Below are 19,588 nucleotides of genomic sequence, written 5' to 3'. Positions count from 1 at the left end.
TGTGCAAACACTTCCTGGAGTTACCTGGGTCCGAGACCCTAGGCACCCGGTATCAAAGTACTCATTATACAAACCTTCCCCGTGGAAAAATACATATATATACCAATTTTCATAATAATCGGTCCAGTAGTTTTTCGATGACATACATACAAACATTCATTTTTATACTCAGTTGAGCAGAGCTCACAGAGTATATTAAGTTTGATTGGATAACGGTTGGTTGTACATATATAAAGGAATCGAGATAGATATAGACTTCCATATATCAAAATAATCAGGATCGAAAAAAAATTTGATTGAGCCATGTCCGTCCGTCCGTCCGTCCGTCCGTTAACACGATAACTTGAGTAAATTTTGAGGTATGTTGATGAAATTTGGTATGTAGGTTCCTGAGCACTCATCTCAGATCGCTATTTAAAATGAACGATATCGGACTATAACCACGCCCACTTTTTCGATATCGAAAATTTCGAAAAACCTAAAAAGTGCGATAATTCATTACAAAAGACAGATAAAGCGACGAAACTTGGTAGATGAGTTGAAATTATGACGCAGAATAGAAAATTAGTAAAATTTTGGACAATAGGCGTGGCACCGCCCACTTTTAAAAGAAGGTAATTTAAAAATTTGCAAGCTGTAATTTGGCAGTCGTTGAAGATATCATGATGAAATTTGGTAGGAACGTTACTCCTATTACTATATGTGCGCTTAATAAAAATTAGCAAAATCGGAGAAGGACCACGCCCACTTTTAAAAAAAAAAATTTTTAAAGTAAAATTTTTACAAAAAATTTAATATCTTTACAGTATATAAGTAAATTATGTCAACATTCAACTCCAGTAATGATATGGTGCAAAAAAATACAAAAATAAAAGAAAATTTAAAAATGGGCGTGGCTCCGCCCTTTTTCATTTAATTTGTCTAGGATAACGCCATAAGTCGACAAAAATTAACCAATCCTTTTAAAATTTGGTGGGGGCATAGATTTTATGACGTTAACTGTTTTCTGTGAAAATGGGCGAAATCGGTTGATGCCACGCCCAGTTTTTATACACAGTCGTCCGTCTGTCCTTCCGCATGGCCGTTAACACGATAACTTGAGCAAAAGTCGACATATCTTTAATGAACTTAGTTCACGTGCTTACCTGAACTCACTTTATCTTGGTATGAAAAATGAACGAAATCCGACTATGATCACGCCCACTTTTTCGATATCGAAAATTACGAAAAATGAAAAAAATGCCACAGTTCTATACCAAATACGAAAAAGGGATGAAACATGAAAATTGGATTGATTTATTGACGGGAAATATAACTTTAGAAAAAACTTTGTAAAATGGTTGTGACCCCTACCATATTAAGTAGAAGAAAATGAAAAAGTTCTGCAGGGCGAAATAAAAAACCCTTAAAATCTTGGATTGTATTACATATATTAATAAATTAGCGGTATCCAACAGATGATGTTCTGGGTCACCCTGGTCCACATTTTGGTCGATATCTGGAAAACGCCTTCACATATACAACTACCACCACTCCCTTTTAAAACTTCCATTAATAGCTTTAATTTGATACCCATATCGTACAAACGAATTCTAGAGTCACCCCTGGCCCACCTTTATGGCGATATCTCGAAACGGCGTCCACCTATGGAACTAAGGATTACTCCCTTTTAAAATACCCATTAACACCTTTCTTTTGATACCCATATTGTACAAACAAATTCCAGGGTCACCCCTGCTCCACCTTTATGGCGATATCTCAAAACGGCGTCCATCTATGGAACTAAGGATTACTCCCTTTTAAAATACTCATCAACACCTCTCTTTTGATACCCATATTGTACAAACACATTCTAGAGTCGCCCTGGTCCAACTTTATGGCGATATCTCGAAACGGGGTCCACCTATGGAACTAAGGATTACTATCTTTTAAAATACTCATTAACACCTTTCATTTGATACCCATATCGTACAAACGCATTCTAGTGTCACCCCTGGTCCACCTTTATGGCGATATCTCGAAAAGGCGACCACCTATACAACAACCACCACTCCCTTTTAAAACCCTCATTAATACCTTTAATTTGATACTCATATCGTACAAACACATTCTAGAGTCACCCCTGGTCCAGCTTTATGGCGATATTTCGAAACGGCATCCACCTATAGAACTAAGGCCCACTCCCTTTTAAAATACTCATTAACCCCATTCGTTTGATGTCCATATTGTACAAACAAATTCTAGGGTCACCCCTGGTCCACCTTTGTGGCGATATCTCGAAACGGCGTCCACCTATGGAACTAAGGATTACTCCCTTTTAAAATACTCATTAACACCTTTCATTTGATACCCATATCGTACAAACGCATTCTAGAGTCAACCCTGATCCACCTTTATGGCTATATCCCTAGATGGCGTCCACCTATAGAACTATGGCCCACTCCCTCATAAAATACTCTTTAATGCCTTTCATTTGATACGCATGTCATACAAACACATTCCAGGGTTTCCCTCGGTTCATTTTCCTACATGGTTATTTTCCCTTATGTTGTCACCATAGCTCTCAACTGAGTATGTAATGTTCGGTTACACCCGAACTTAACCTTCCTTACTTGTTATATATATAGATTATCAAAAAAATTTCAGCCTGCGGAAAAATAGTGAATTTCTATACACGGCTTACGTGTGCGGTATTACCAGACTAGTAAATAATCAATACTAAAGCTAAAACTCGTATCCCAATCCGATACACTGTTATTTGTAACAGAAGTCCAGTCGCATGGTTAGTTATCATTCTTCAGGGCTCATCATCAGAGGGTATATCAGGCAGGTCATCATTTTGGAGTTCAAACGAAGTATGTCTCTTTCGAGGTTCAATGGTATCTTTTTATGAATTAGGTCCGAAGCTTAGAAGGTATTTGTCTAAACTGTTTAATTTCTCGTTAATACTTTCCGCATCTGATTCTTTCACGTGATTGAATAAATAAAAAAAATCTTAATACAGCTATATACAGAACATACAAAAAAATGTTAGTCATCGATTGCAGTTTTTGGGTACATTGGCCAAATAGATCTAGGATTCGGTATCAGCACATTGATTCACCAAACAAGATCGAATTCTACAATTGCGTTTCTAAATGTGAGATTAACGTCCAAACTTTGTTTCATAAAAATCAGATATCTTTTAATATAACCGCCCACAATAGTAGGGGCGTGGCACGGTACCAATCATCACCATATTGCTTAATATTCTTTTTATGCTACAACAAGAGCGTTTGTAACCATTTCAACTATCGTAGGAGTGCGGGTTCGACTCCCACTCCCGGGAGAAAAGGATTTGAAGAGATTTACAAGGTATAATCGAAACAGCTGTCGCCTTGTCCGTCCTGATGTCAAGTTGGTTAAATTTTTCCCAAATTATTAAATAAATTATAAAAATTAAAAATTGCTTCAAATAAATGTTTTCATACATTTAAAAAAGCAATACGGGCAATCCCCGATTAAATCATACAAACATACAAAATTGGTTAATTCGTTGTAGTTCTATAAATAGAACAAAAACAGCAACAATACCAAAGTTTCTTTGAAAACCGCCGTACCAAGCATAGCTTTAACACATAATTGCATACGAAGTATGCAATGTGTAAAAGATTAAAATATGCAAAAAAAGAAGGCAATTGGGAAAAACTTTACAAAAACTAAGGCATGACGTAGCTGAATGCATTTGTAACCATTTCAACTATCGTAGGAGTGCGGGTGCAACTCCCACTCCCGGGAGAAAAGGCTTTGAAGAGATTTACAAGGTGTAATCGAAACAGCTGTCGCCTTGTCCGTCCTGATGTCAAGTTGGTTAAATTTTTCCCAAATTATTAAATAAATTACAAAATTGGAGTACGTTTGCTATTTTTTATTGCTCACCCTATGGAGATGGCACCACTGTGCAACGCTCAAAATTACCAATTTTTTTCAAAAATCGGGAATAAGCGGGACCAATCTTTCCACTATTTATATTAACAAAACACAGGCTATCTAAAAAAATTGGAATCAATCCGGGGCAAAGCGGGGCACCAAAACAAAAATCTTTTGGAAAAAAAATTGGGAAAAAAATTTTGCCCCAATACATCACTTTTTAAAAATTGTATTACGAAGGCATTAAGGACTATATAAATCTTAAAATACATAAATATTATACACACTTACCTGTTTCATAAGAATCCACTACTCTAAGAACGTGAAAAACTGCCGCAAGATACGCATGAATGGTCCAACTTTGAGTTGATGTCCACACTAGGCATTTGAATTATGAAAATAAATTATTATTGATTCTAATACTTTAGAGTATTGGCCTACTAAAAATTATTTTTTTTTATTTGCTGCGTTTTGAAAAATTGATTTTTGGCCGCCCAGATTGCTCAAATACCTCTGCTGATTCCAATTTTATTCTAAGATTTTCCAATATACTCTCAAAATCTCGAGATATTTGCAAAAAGTTAAAAAATTGCGGTTATGAAAATAAAACTAAATAAAAACTTTCCAATTAAACGAAAGATATTTCCAGTATTTTTAATTGTTCTGAATAGGAATTGGAGTTTGTTTTTGGATCCGAAGTCAGATTTTATAATGCTGAAATGGGAACCGAACTATATTGGTTTTACTCTTGGCTTCACCTAACAGTGGTTGAGTATTAAAATATAGGATTAAAAGCGCGGAAAATTTCTTATTTGCCATACGATTTGAATAATATTTTTAAATGAAAGCTTTTGAGTCTGCACTAGCATTGTTGAAATAAATTTTTGAATTTTTGTGTGTTTACATTATTTTTTTTAGCGTAAACTGCCAAAACTGACAAATTAGTAAACAAAAACTAGTTCGAACTAATTGTAAAAAAGTAATAAAAAAAAAACATGGTAGTCGATTTTATTATCTTATTGCATCTTCCCCCTATTGATTTGATGTAAAGCAAGTTATTAAACAGCAAAGCTTAACATTAGTTGTACATTCAAAATTATTTGAGAGGAAAATGCTTTTAAAAGTTAGTAAAAATAAAAAAACTAAGCAACTTTTATGTTTCAGGACATTTTTTAATATAATAAACTTAGCATACTTCTAAAAGCAATAATTTTGTTGAATTTAGCCTTAGCTATGTTCAAAAAAATGCCAAGTTTATTAATTTTTTAGTTTTCTGTTCTGGTTTACCATTTTCCGGAAATGACCGTATGTAAAAATTATTGTTTTTTATTTTTAATTTACTAAAGTTTCCGTTAAGCAGACTTGAAACTTGCAGTATGATGTTTCGAAAGTGGTTGAGACTGATTTGTCCGTACTCCATACTAAAGTATTCCGAAAAAAGGTTTGCTCTACTTAGAAACATTGCTTCGGACAATAAGACGGCCTTGACAGCGCATTGTAAGGACACTGGTCACTATCCTGACTTCAAAAATGTTTCTATCTTGGATATTGAGAAACATTATAATAAGCGTTTTACTTTGGAAATGCTCATATTATGAGCACACCTAATGATAAGAGAATGAATTTTAAAAGCGACACCGACCAATGTGCATGTGCATATCGACATCTATTGCTGAAACAACAACAAAATGCAGTGCAAGCTTCACGGTGCTCAGCAAATTCAAACAGCGTCCAGCCAACATCCCGCTCAAAATCTATCCAATGACAACAACTAAACACCATAGTTATGGCTCATGCATTTTTTCTGTCTTATTGTTCTTTGTCCTATGTATTATTGTTATTGCAAAAATTTGTTTACACTTGCGGTATTTTCTATTGTTTACTTTCGTTGTTATGCTTTGTTATACTTAATTTTTGAACATCTGATCAGTCGATCAAACATAGGCATATGTGTAAGTTGCTTTATTATATACCTATATGCAAAATATAATATTATTCTAATAGTCCTTTTTTCTATTTGTGTTTGACAGTCCTGAAGATGATTTCAGACTGAAATCGAAATATCGACGAAGTAAAACTAAAACACAACTTTAAATATTGTGTTTTATTTAACTAAGGCCTATCAGCTCATTAAATTTTTTTACAATAATAAGTACTTACAAGGCTATCAAAAATCAGCAATATTGTTTTTTATTTTTAATTTACTAAAGTTTCCGTTAAGCAGACTTGAAACTTGCAGTATGATGTTTCGAAAGTGGTTGAGACTGATTTGTCCGTACTCCATACTAAAGTATTCCGAAAAAAGGTTTGCTCTAAAATATACCCCAATTCAGAGCTGTAAAAATTTACAATCATTTTGATTTATAATCAATTTTTCCAGTTGATTTGATTGCTTTTTTGTGATGGAAAAATTTACAATCTACAATCAATTTGCGATAGAATTTGATTGTTTTATGTGATTGAAAAAAATAAATCTGCAATCAACTTAATTGCAATAAATTTAGGGATGCGATCAAATATTATGGTTGCATTCATCAAATATGCAAACATTTTAAAAAATTATTACCACCGGAGGCCTATAGCTATCTGTGGATTCATTGTACCCCAGCATTGCACCCGTCATTCCGATACAGTATTCATTAATACATATAAGTTTAAATAAAATAATAAAAAAAAATTTAATTTAAACGGTATTATTAAAAATAATACTTACATTAAGTAATAAAAGCACTAAAAGCTGGAAAATAATTAGGTAGGTCCTAGGTACTAGTCATCCATCACACTCCTCATCACTCTAGGGCGTTGATCAGACAATTAAATTACAGCGTTGGACGCGTCAAATTTCTATTGATAGTCATAAGTAAGACCAACTGAAACTTAATCAGGTTATGCTACGCCTCACATTTTTGTAAATTTTATGCGCCCCACGCTTTTATTTAATAGCCCTAGATTAATGAGGAGTGTGATGACTATTACCTGATGTTTGAGACTGTTTACTAAGTTTGCAGACTGCGCCCCAAAGTCAACGGATTGTCCCACAAGATCAGCAGATTGTGGCACCAACTGTCCGACTGGGTCTGCAACTGATTGGTGCTGGTGATGATTTTATATCGACGAAGATCTCATTTTTCTGATCACTAACTTTTGGTTATAAATAAAGTTTGTTTGATATCTGGAAATAATAATTTTTTCGTTAACTCAAGGACAACCATCAAGTAAATTATCATATAGATTTTATTGCCGAAACCCGGGACTAGGTGGAACAACCTTGGTTCGCGTGGCGTGAGCAGCTTTCACTGCATATGTAACCACTAACAACCATTACACAGTTATACGAACGGTGAAGTTAACGGAAGCCCCATTAGATGTACCATTTTTTTTAATACACAATCGGGCTGACATACGCTTACTTGGCCTTTTTATACTCAGCTGAGCAGAGCTCACAGAGTATATTAATTTTGTTCGCATAACGGTGCCCCGTAACGGCATAAACTAATCGAGGTAGATATAGACTCCTATATATCAAAAATATCTGGGGGAAAAAAGAAATCATTGGCCATGTCCGTCCGTCCGTCCGTGTGCTCGTGAACACGATAACTTGAGTAAATTTTGAGGTATCTTAATGAAATTTCGTATGTGAGTTCCTGGGCACTCATCTCAGATCGCTATTTAAAATGAACGAAATGGGACTATAACCACGCCCAATTTTTCTATATCGAAAATTTCGAAAGCCACAAAAAGTGCGATAATTCTTTACCAAAGACGGATAAAGCGCTGAAACTTGGTAGGTGGGTTGACCTTATGACGCAGAATAGAAAATTAGTAAAATTTTGGAAAATGGACGTGGCACCGCCCACTTTTAAAAGAAGGCAATTTAAAAGTTTTGCAAGCCGTAATTTGGCAGTGGTTGAAGATATCATAATGAAATTTGGCAGGAACGTTACTCCTATCTATATGTATTCTGAGTAAAAATTAGCAAAATCTGATGACGAACGAAAAATTTTTTTAAGTCAAATTTTAACAAAAAATATCTTTACAGTATATAAATACATGCATAAGTAAATTGTGTTAACATTTAACTCCAGTAATGATATGGTCCAACAAAATACAAAAATAAAAGAAAATTTCAAAATGGGCGTGGCTCCGCCCTTTTTGATTTAATTTGTCTAGAATACTTTAATGCCATAAGTCGAACAAAAATTTACCAATCCTTGTGAAATTTGGTAAAAGCATAGCTTCTATGAGGGTAAATGAGAGAAATCGGTCGAAGCCGCGCCCAGTTTTTATACACAGTCGACGGTCTGTCCTTCCGCTCGCCGATAACACGATAACTTGAGCAAAAATCGATATATCTTTACTCAACATAGTTCACGTACTTAACTCAACTCACTTTATTTTGGTATTAAAAATCGGCGAAATCCGACTATGACCACGCCCACTCTTTCGATATCGAAAATTTCGAAAAATAAAAAAATGCCATAATTCTATACCAATTGCGAAAAAAGGGATGAAACTTGGTGATTGGATGGGTTTTTTGACGCAAAATATAACTTTAGAAAAAACTTTGTAACATGGGTGTTGCACCTACCATATTAAGTAGAAGAAAATGAAAAAGTTCTGCAATCATGGCAGGCACATTTTTCGTGGTATTACATATATAAAAAAATAGCGGTACCCGAAATATGATATTCTGGGTCACCCTGGCCCATTTTGATCGATATCTCGAAAACGCCTTTACATATAAACTAAGGGCCACTCCCTTTTAAAACCCTCTTTAATACCTTTAATATTGTACAAACACATTATAGAGTCACTGGTCCACCTTTATGGCGATATCTCGAAAAGGCGTTCACCTATAGAACTAAGACCCGCTCTCTTTTAAAATACTCATTATCACCTTACGTTTGATACCCATATCCTACAAACACATTCTAGAGTCACCCCTGGTCCACCTTTTAAAATACTCATTAACACTTTTCATTTGATACCCATATCGTACAAACACATTCTATAGTCACCCCTGGTCCACTTTTATGGCGATATCTCGAAAAGGCGTCCATCTATAGAACTAAGACCCACTCCCTTTTAAAATACTCTTTAGTACTTTTCATTTGATACCCATGTCATACAAACACATCCCAGGGTTATCCTACGTTCATTTTCCTACATGGTGATTTTCCCTTATTTGACAAAGGATGAAGGAAAATCGTTCCAAAGAACGTCACCCTTGGTCTACAATTTGGTCGATATTTCCCAACCGTATGTGATATGGAATTAAAAACTACCAAACCAAAACCATCTACGAAACCCTACGAAACCAACGCAGCTACATTATACTCAGATGAGCAGAGCTCACAGAGTATATTAATTTTCTTCTCATAGAAGTATAAAGTAATAGAGATAAATTTAGACTTCCATATATAAAAATTATCAAGGTGAAAAAGAAATTCATTAAGCCATGTCCGTCCGTCCGGTCGTCTGTCCGTAAACGCGGTAACTTGAGTAAATTTTGAGGTACAACTCAGGGAAAAAACTTGTAAAATCAACGAGGGCATGCTTAAATCAACCAAAAATGTATTTAAAAGTTATGTAAATATGCAAATTTTTATTTTAACAAGTAAGGAAGGCTAAGTTCGGGTGTAACCGAATATTACATACTCAGTTGAGAGCTGTGGAGACAAAGTAAGGGAAAATCACCATGTTGTAAAAAGAACCTAGGGTAACCCTGGAATATGTTTGTACGACATGTGTATCAAATGGAAGGTATTAAAGAGTATTTTAAGAGGAAGTGGGCCTTAGTTCTATATGTGGACGCCTTTTAGAGATATCGCCATAAAGGTGGACCAGGGGTGACTCTAGAATTTGTTTGTGCGATTTGGGTATCAAATGAAAGGTGTTAATGAGTATTTTAAAAGGGCGTGGGCCTTAGTTCTATAGGTGGACCCCTTTTCAAGATATCGCCATAAAGGTGGACCAGGGGTATCTCTAGGATTTGTTTGTACGATATGGGTATCAAATGAAAGGTGTCAATGAATATTTTAAAAAGGAGTGGGCCTTAGTTCTATATGTGGGCGCCTTTTCGAGATATCGCCATAAACGTGGACCAGGGGTGACTTTAGAATGTGTTTGTACGATATGGGTATCAAATTAATGAGGGTTTTAAAAGGGAGTAGCCCTTAGTTGTATAAGTGAAGGCGTTTTCGAGATATCGACCAAAATGTGGCCCAGGGTGATCCAGAACATCATCTGTCGGGTACCGCTAATTTATTTATATATGTAATACCACGAACAGTATTCCTTCCAAGATTCCAAGGTCTTTTAATTTTGCCCTGCAAAACCTTTTCATTTTCTTCTACTTAATATGGTAGGTGTCACACCCATTCTACCAAGTTTTTTTCTAAAGTTATATTTTGCGTCAATAGACCAATACAATTACCATGTTTCATCCCTTTTTTCGATATCGAAAAAGTGGGCGTGGTCATAGTCGGATTTCGGCCATTTTTTACACCAACACAAAGTGAGTTCAGATAAGTACGTGAACTGAGTTTAGTAAAGATATATCGATTTTTGCTCAAGTTATCGTGTTAAGGGCCGAGCGGAAGGACAGACGGTCGACTGTGTATAAAAACTGGGCGTGGCTTCAACCGATTTCGCTCTTTTTCACAGAAAACAGTTATCGTCCTAGAATCTAAGCCTCTACCAAATTTCACAAGGATTGGTAAATTTTTGTTCGACTTATGGCATTAAAATTATCCTAGACAAATTAAATGAAAAAGGGCGGGGCCACGCCCATTTTGAAATTTTCTTTTATTTTTAGATTTTGTTGCAACATATCATTACTGGAGTTTAATGTTGACATAATTTACTTATATACTGTAAAGATATTAACTTTTCTTTAAAATTTCAATTTAAAAAAAATTTTTAAAAAGTGGGCGTGGTCGTTCTCCGATTTTTCTAATTTTTATAAGCAGACATATTGTAATAAGAGTAACGTTCCTGCCAAATTTCATCATGATATCTTCAACGGCTGCCAAATTACAGCTTGCAAAACTTCTAAATTACATTCTTTTAAAAGTGAGCGGTGCCACGCCCATTGTCCAAAATTTTACTAGTTTTCTATTCTGCGTCGTAAGTTATACTCACCTACTAAGTTTCATCGCCTAATCCGTATTTGGTAATGAATTATCGCACTTTTCGATTTTTCGAAATTTTCGATATCGAAAAAGTGGGCGTGGTTATTGTCCGATATCGTTCTTTTTAAATAGCGATCTGAGATGAGTGCCCAGGAACCTACACACCAAATTTCATCAAGATACCTCAAAATTTACTCAAGTTATCGTGTTAACGGACAGACGGACGGACGGACGGACGGACGGACGGACATGGCTCAATCGATTTTTTTTTTTCGATACTGATGATTTTGATATATGGAAGTCTATATCTATCTCGATTCCTTTATACCTGTACAACCAACCGTTATCCAATCAAAGCTAATATACTCTGTGATCTCTGCTCAACTGAGTATAAAAATGTGCATTATAGCATTGTAAAATCAAGTAAAAACATATTTGATTTAAAAATTTTCCATTGTTATTTTAAACACTGTAAATTTTTGATTCAAAAGCTTTTATTTTTAATCTAGCAATTTAAATTTTTGATTCAAGCATACTTTTTGTTAATTTAAATAACAAATGTGTTCGAAATAAAAATGTTCATATTTAATTCAAATATGATTGATATGAAATTAAATACCTATATTATGTTGTTGAAATAAAAATACTTTTTTTTGGTTTTAATAATGAAACATTTTATTTTTTATTCACCACTATTCATTTAACCATTCACCTTGTTTAAGCTGTATAAACATTGCTAGGGCTTTTGTTATAATATAAGCTATAGCATAAGAATTAACTTAATTATGAAGAAAGTGCAACTTAGAAATAAGAAACTAAATTATAGATAAAGTTAAACTTGTTAAACTAATGATTACATATGATAAATACAAGATCTAAATATATTTTGGTTTTGCATAATGGTTGCTATTATTTATAGAATATAAATGTGAGATGTAAATTTAGAAATATTTATAACATTCAACACCCTTACTCCGTTGATTGAGGTAAATCTTAAAACAAAGCTTTCTTGCGAGTCTGCTATTGTAGGTTTTTTTTATTTAGCTTTCCGCAGGAATTTTAAAACCTTGACGAAGGAGGAAGAACTCCACTTACAGCAATGTCAGAATGTAGTCTTGCATATCTATAAAAATTTAATGAAAATATATTGATTTAGTAGTTGTCTGTTGTTGGCTTGTTACCTTTCTTTTTTATTTACCTTTGTTCGTTGAAGCTTTGGCAATAGAAAAGAATCTTTATTTAGTTTGATTAGTTTCATAAAATCGTTGCATTTCGTTGGTAAACATTTCCCGTTTCGAATACAAACAATCTTCCTTGTCAGGGTACATGATTTTAAAATCAAGTTTTATCTTTAATGTGTAAATGTATTTTAGAATCTGTGCACCAAATATGTAATGTCATTGTAACCAATTCAGGAGCTCGCGAATCAGAATACTTGGGCCACGCTTGGAGAAAATAAATTCTGGTCATTTCTTTTATGTAATTCTGTCGCAAGTTGAATGAGTTTTGCCATTTATCTTTGGTTTTATTTATCTTTGACAAAGTGTTAAATATTATTATCAGAATTGACTGCAGACAACAATAATGAACTCAACCAACTGCTTCTTCTTGCACATGTATGAGCGTTGCCATAAATTTAGCTATGGGCATGTTTAAAATAAAAATGTTCATATTTGAGGCAAAGTTTTCATTTTTGATTTAAGTATGGAAAGTTGTAGCTCAAGACATTTTTAAAATAAATACGAGCATATTGAAATTGAAAATGCAGCATTTTTAAATCAAATATAACACATTTTAAAATGCAAAATGCATTTTTATTTTAAAAATTCCATTTTTAATTTAAAGGGGTTTTGCTTTGTTTTGAAAATTTTCTTTTTTGAAACGAGAATTACCTCGTTTATAGTCTAAGAGCTGGCTACTGAGATGGCAACATGACTCGGTCCAAGGAATATCTCACCTGGAAAAGGTTCCATTAGTAACGGCGGACCGAAAGCCCGACCCCCAGAAGGCGCACTGGAAGCTGTATGCGTGGGCGGGCGGATAAACATGCGTATTTTTTTCTTAAAAAAATGTTAACGGACAAAGCTGAAAATTCTTTGAGGTATTCAGTATACTTACCTGTATTAGGAAAACAATTGCCAGAAGCGTAAGTGGAAGCAAAATGGTTGCCAGAAGTCGACCAAGTTGCGAAAATTTTGCAAAATTTACATGTTCAGGGTCACTTCTGGCAATCTTTTTATTATTTAATATGCCTTGAAAAGAGTTCCTGGAAAATGCCAGAAGATAAAATGGAAGCAATCCCGAGATATCGGGTAGGCGTGAGCGTCGGCCAGCGTATTATTGCAAAATAAGTTTAAAGAAATGAATATTTTTCGACAGTCATTTTATTAAATAATTGAAACTATAAAATCGCCGAAATGTATGTCAAAAATCCCCATATTCAGATGTATTAATTTTTGTTTGGAGTGGCATCATTGTCAAAAATGTACATTTTGACAGCGCTCTCTCGAAACAAAGAGTCGCAAATCCATTCATCTATGATCAGGTATATTCTCGCAGAGGTAGTTTGGAGCATGATACAAAAAAGGAGGTAGTTCCACTTAAAATTGTTTGACGCATTTGGGGATTTTTGAAGTTTCACAATGTTTGTTGTTTTGCCAGAAGCGTTAACATGCCGTTACTGTTTAAAACGAAATTGTGGTTTTTCGAGATGGAAATTTCCTTTAGGATGAAAACGTAATGGTCATCTGAGACAAAAATAATATGCTTTAGCACGATTTATGTGCATATATATCGATTGAGAATACAGTAAAACATGTAATTATATTGAAAAATAGTTGATAATGACTCATACATTGGTTAATGACTTATATCTTTATGGCAGCTTGACCCCTAGACAGAAAAAAAAACACAAAAAATGATGTTGTTCTAGCATGGTCCTATTATCATGCCGCTACAGTGGATATTTCTCAAGGCAAGGGACATCTATTTCAATGTTAAAAGGGCACAGAATGTGTATAGGCGGGGCTGCCCCAAGGTGACCCCGGGTACAACGCCAAAAATACTCTCATAACTAGTGGCTAACCTGCATAGCTAGAGGGTAATGTTCTCCCTAAAAAATGGATTGACAATTCCCTCCTAAATCGTAACGCTTGAATTATACAATAAATAAAAAAATTAAAAATGTGGACTTGTAGCCAATTTATCAAGAAATTGCGTTGTCGGTTTATAAGGACCTCCTTTGAGTAAGCAATTGGCAAACGTGTATGTTTTGTCAAAATATTCTGAGCAAACGTATGGACACTTAAGAAGGCTATATTCCCTTGCTTTGCATATTTCGATCCATGTTTTTTCCACCAAAACAATTTTCGGGTTCTCGAAAAACTTATTAAAAACCTTCTTTTCTAGGCTGATATTTCGTAATAAAATATTTCCAAGACTTCGGGCTAATTTTTTTTCTTTTTTATTTAAAATAACTATGAAAGTAATTTAGTCGTATTCATTAATATGAAATCCATCAAAATTTAAAAAATTCATACCATTTTTCAATATGGTAGCTTGCTTTTGGTGAAATTGTCATTGTCCCCGCAAAAGTCAAGTGGCTAACGTCACACTATATGGAACTACCTCCATTTTTTGTATCATGGTTTGGAGTGTAACTCTGTGGCTGTAGCAGCAAATTTCGTGTGCTTCTTCTATAATTTCGATTGTGCAAATGTTGAAATGAGTTCGAAATTGACGTATGTTTTCAATTGTAATGAAGTGTCTGATAAAGTTTTGAATTTTACCGAAGACAATCTTGAGCAATGCAGAGAAAAATTGCGTATCCGAATAGCAATGGACATGAAATACAAGGATGTTATTCTTCCTGATCGTCTGATGACGGTATTCATGGCTATCACTCTGCTTGCAGAAAAAACTTTCTAGCCATTCATAAAAAGAATTTTGAGAGATATGAAGCTCTTCAAAAAAAATCTACAGAAGATAACGGTGAGTACATTTCGATTGCTAGCGTATACAAGTAGATCCGTATACAAGTATAGCGTAAACAAGTAGACCGTGAATGCTGATGCAGCAAAAAGATTGACAGGAGTAACACACTTTACGAACTCGATCAGTGCTCGACAGCGATGGGCTAAAAGTCATGGCTTGAGATCATACATATTTTCTCATGTGTTTGATTACTGGGGATAGAAAAAAATTCAGGATGCAACATCGAGATTAGAAAAGTACCAAAGAGTTAAGGATTCTGAAAGTGTACTTGCATTTCTGAATAAATTGAAAAACAACTTGAATCCGTTTGATACCGAAAAGTTGGACAAAAATCTACTATATAATATAAAACGTAGTCGTACCGCGCCTAATTCTGTGGCTGAATTTCTTCTGAATGTAGAAAAGAAAGGACAATGACTGAGAGAAACATTTATAATAGAGTGCTCACAAGATGATCGAAGATTTGAATCTACTATGAAGCAGAATAAAATAATTAATTTCACCAAGCTGCAATGTAAAAAAGAAAATCGTTATAAATAATAAAGTGCAAGAAGTACGCATTCAACGTGATTTATACGGCCGTATTTTGGGAATTTCGATGGAAAACTCAACTGACTTGGAGAAGATATTTATTTTCCCTATTACTCCGATGCCTCCTTCTTTATGCCATTCAGGTGGAACGGCATGTGATACTAAAAGAGCTGTTATGATGAAAATTCTTCAGTGTGCTTCACCTTTGCCAGCGCATATTTATGTTGTAAATGTTGACGGTTTCTTTTTAATCCACACGATGAGAGACGTACCGCAATCGTTCGGTAATATTTCTAAAAACATTCTTCAAATTCTCACTAGTACAATGCACGATGTGTGTATATTATTTCTGATCGATACTGCTCCCCATCTATCAAAGATTATGAGCGTTCATTACGAAGAGGTTCCGAAAGTAATCATGGCTACGTCATACCTGGTCTAGAACAGGCGAGGACTAATGACTTTGCAACAGAGCTTTGAAATTATCGGTTTAAAGAAGCTCTCGGAACTTTCTTAATATCTCATTGGCAAAGTGATGGAGAAGCTACTTTTATACGAAACAAGACAGTTGTCTTGAATTATCTGCGATGTTGTGAGTATATCTGAATGAAAATGTTAATGTTGTTCGAGAGGAGAAACACGAATTTTTCTGTCCATCGCAGGAAGAAGCAGATTCCAAAATTATTTATCACGTATCCAAAATGAATCCAGATACGAATGTTGTTGTCAAGTGCTCTGATACAGACATAACTATTATCACGTTAGGTAATATTCATAAAATTTCTGAGAACATTTACATCCAATACGGAACTGCAAAAAAACGACATATTATTAATGTAAGATATATTCTTGAAAGGTTAGGCTCGAATGTATGTAGAGCACTGCCTGGTTTCCATGCAATTACTGGGTGCGATTACAACCCCGCATTTTACAATGAAGGTAAACAACGCCCTTTTAAATTGCTCCAGAAGAATGAAAAGTTCCAGAAAGCCTTCGCAAACTTGGGGAACACGTCAGTCAATGTTGAAGAAACATTTGAAAAAATTGAAACATTTATCTGTCTTATGTATGGATTTAAATCGACGAAAAATATTAACGATGTGAGGTTTCAAATGTTTCTTCGGAATTCTAAAGCGAAGAAAACTGATGAAGCTTTCCTCAAAAAGGATTTGAAAAACTTTGATGCTTCATGTTTACCTCCCTGCCACAACAATGCAACACTTCTAGATCCAGTAGTATTAGATCCAGAGGACTATGGGTGGACCTCAATTGATAATAAATATGAATTTTTATGGTTTGAAGGCCCTTAACTACCATCATCAGTGAAAGACGTAATTTTAAACGATGAACAAGGTTAATTTCAGTTTCCGTTCAAGTCAATTAAGTACGTGAAAACTTCGATACAATAACGCATTCCTTTTTTCAGTTGACAGCGATGTATCTGAATATGATAGCGATGAAAATCCAGACTATGAAGATAATGAAGAAGATGTATTGGATACTTATTATGAAACTGACTAATTATACTTCGTTCGTAAATTTTAATTGAGCGTAGTCATTGAGCTATATGCTCCAATTTAATGGATTTTTGAAGTTCTTATAAAATAATAAATTTTCCGAATGAGCTTCTGCCATTTGTGTGGTAGTTTCCTTAGTTCCTTATGAAACCTCCAATAAATTGCCAGAAGTGTCCATAAACTTTTTATCAGATAAAAAAGTTAGAAGCGATCGCTACCCGGGCCGCTGGGCCGCGCGCCACTGGCCGACGCTCACGCCTACTCTCCTCAATATCTCGGGATTGCTTCCATTTTAGCTTCCGAACTTTTACAGGAACTGTTTTCTAGGCATAATAAATAAATAATAAGATTGCCAGAAGTGTCCCTCAACATGTAAATTTTGCAAAATTTTCGCAACTTGGTCGACTTCTGGCAACTATTTTGCTTCCACTTACGCTTCTGGAAATTATTTTCCTATTACAGGTAAGTATACTGAATACCTCAACGAATATTCAGCTTTGTCCGTTAAAAGTTGTTTAAGAAAAAAAATACGCATCTTTATCCGCCCGCCCACGCATACAGCTTCCAGTGCGCCTTCTGGCGGTCAGGCTTTCGGTCCGCCATTACTAATGGAACCTTTTGCAGGTGAAATATTCCTTGGACCGAGTCATGTTGCTATCTCAGTAGCCAGCTCTCCGTCTATTAAAAAGTGCATGGGAAGAATAAAAATTTTATTTTTGATTTTAAAATGCGATTTTTCTCTGAGTGTATCTTAATGAAATTTGGTATGTAGATTTCTTGGCACTCATCTCAGAGCGCTATTTAAAATGAACGAAACTAATTAAGAATAAATAAAATAATTAAGAGCGCTTAGAAAATATTTCACCCGTGATTTAAAAAAAAAATGATAAGGAAATGCGTTCAAATTTCACCAAATTTTCATATTTAAAACAAAAATTCAAATAAAACGAATTGATAGCTGAAGAAAGATAGCAATGGCAAGTTGCTCCACTTTTTAGTATTACCATTTGTATGTATCCACGAAAAAGACAATTTTGTCTCCAAAGCTCTCAACTGAGTATGAAATGTTCGGTTACACCCGAACTTAGCCTTCCTTACTTGTTTATTAACAATTTTATAAAATTTTAAAATAATTTATTTACTTTGAATAGCTTGATTTACAGTTTCCCTTCGAATTTCAAGGCGGTACTATATAATTTTTTGGCTATCAAATCTTGCAGAATTCCATCCGCAAACTATGTGTAACATTTTGTTCCTAACACGTCACGCAGACTAATCAATCTATCAAATTAAGCGAAAGCCATAAATCATTAGTTTTACTCAAAGATCTACCAGCCCCACGATTATGCTCTATTAGTTAGGTAAGCGAACGAAAAATACTTGGAATTATCTGCAAGTCTCTTAACGAAACATTTCTTAAGCCAAAGAACAAAAACAACTGAACATTTTATTAACTTCAGGGCATTACTGAAAGGGCTACTAAAAATTAAAAGGTAAAGAATAAATTGAACACTAAATAATGTGTTTTTTTATAAAAAAAAAGTCAATATTAATAATATCTATCGAAATTGCCTCAATAAAACTTGCCGTTATGTTTGTTATGCATGTTGCACGCATGCGCACATGCCACATCAGCATCAAAAGCTACATGACGAACCATAACTGGGCATACATATTTTAATCCATTAATTAACTAAAATTGAGAGTGAGTTCAAACCTGTGCTTAGCTGTTGGAAGCGGTGAACGGACTTTTAAAAAATGTGTACAAAATACATAAACAAAAATAAAGGAGTTGGTGAATATAATCTTTATTATGGTGACCTTTATACGTTTAACTTTGAATTCCGCTGGCTCAATGTTCTATAATCTATTTTCATTTGGACATTTACCAAACAATATTAACACACTAATGTTGGATAAAGTTATGGTTTGCTTCAGTTAAGAAGGAACATTGTAAAAATGCGTACGATTTGTCCCGTACCAACCATGGAATGCTCCAACTGCAATATCAGATATGGGAAAAGTTAAAAACGTCGTTCACACCTTTTTATACTGCATACGCTTTTTATAATAAACAAATAGGTCCACACTTTCTGTTACAAATGCGAATATTTAGATAATCAATACCGGCGACGTACAACGTGTTCATAAAAAAACTGGCCTGAAAAACGTATTTCCATATTAAATCGTTCTCGAGATGGTCGGGCTTATACCTTAATGGTGCTTGTTCTGGAACGTCCCAGATCTAAATATATCCGGCAAAGGACCGCCAACATCGATGAGACTTCTCACATCTTTCGGGGACGGACAACGTACTTTCAAATGAGTCATTTGAAATCGTTTAGATTGGAATCACTCGCATCTCGCTTAAACTTTCCTGAAAGAATCGACTGCGAGGACCTAACAGACTAAACTGGGGATTTGCGAATATTTGAAATTTTGAACTATTCGAATTGAATCGAGTTATTCGGTTCGAGATTCGACAAGTTTCTAATTAGAAACATT

The sequence above is a fragment of the Eurosta solidaginis genome, chromosome 5 (assembly GCF_040869045.1).
Source record: "Eurosta solidaginis isolate ZX-2024a chromosome 5, ASM4086904v1, whole genome shotgun sequence".
NCBI classification, from domain to species: domain Eukaryota; kingdom Metazoa; phylum Arthropoda; class Insecta; order Diptera; family Tephritidae; genus Eurosta; species Eurosta solidaginis.
Note: the sequence above shows the minus strand (reverse complement) of the source record.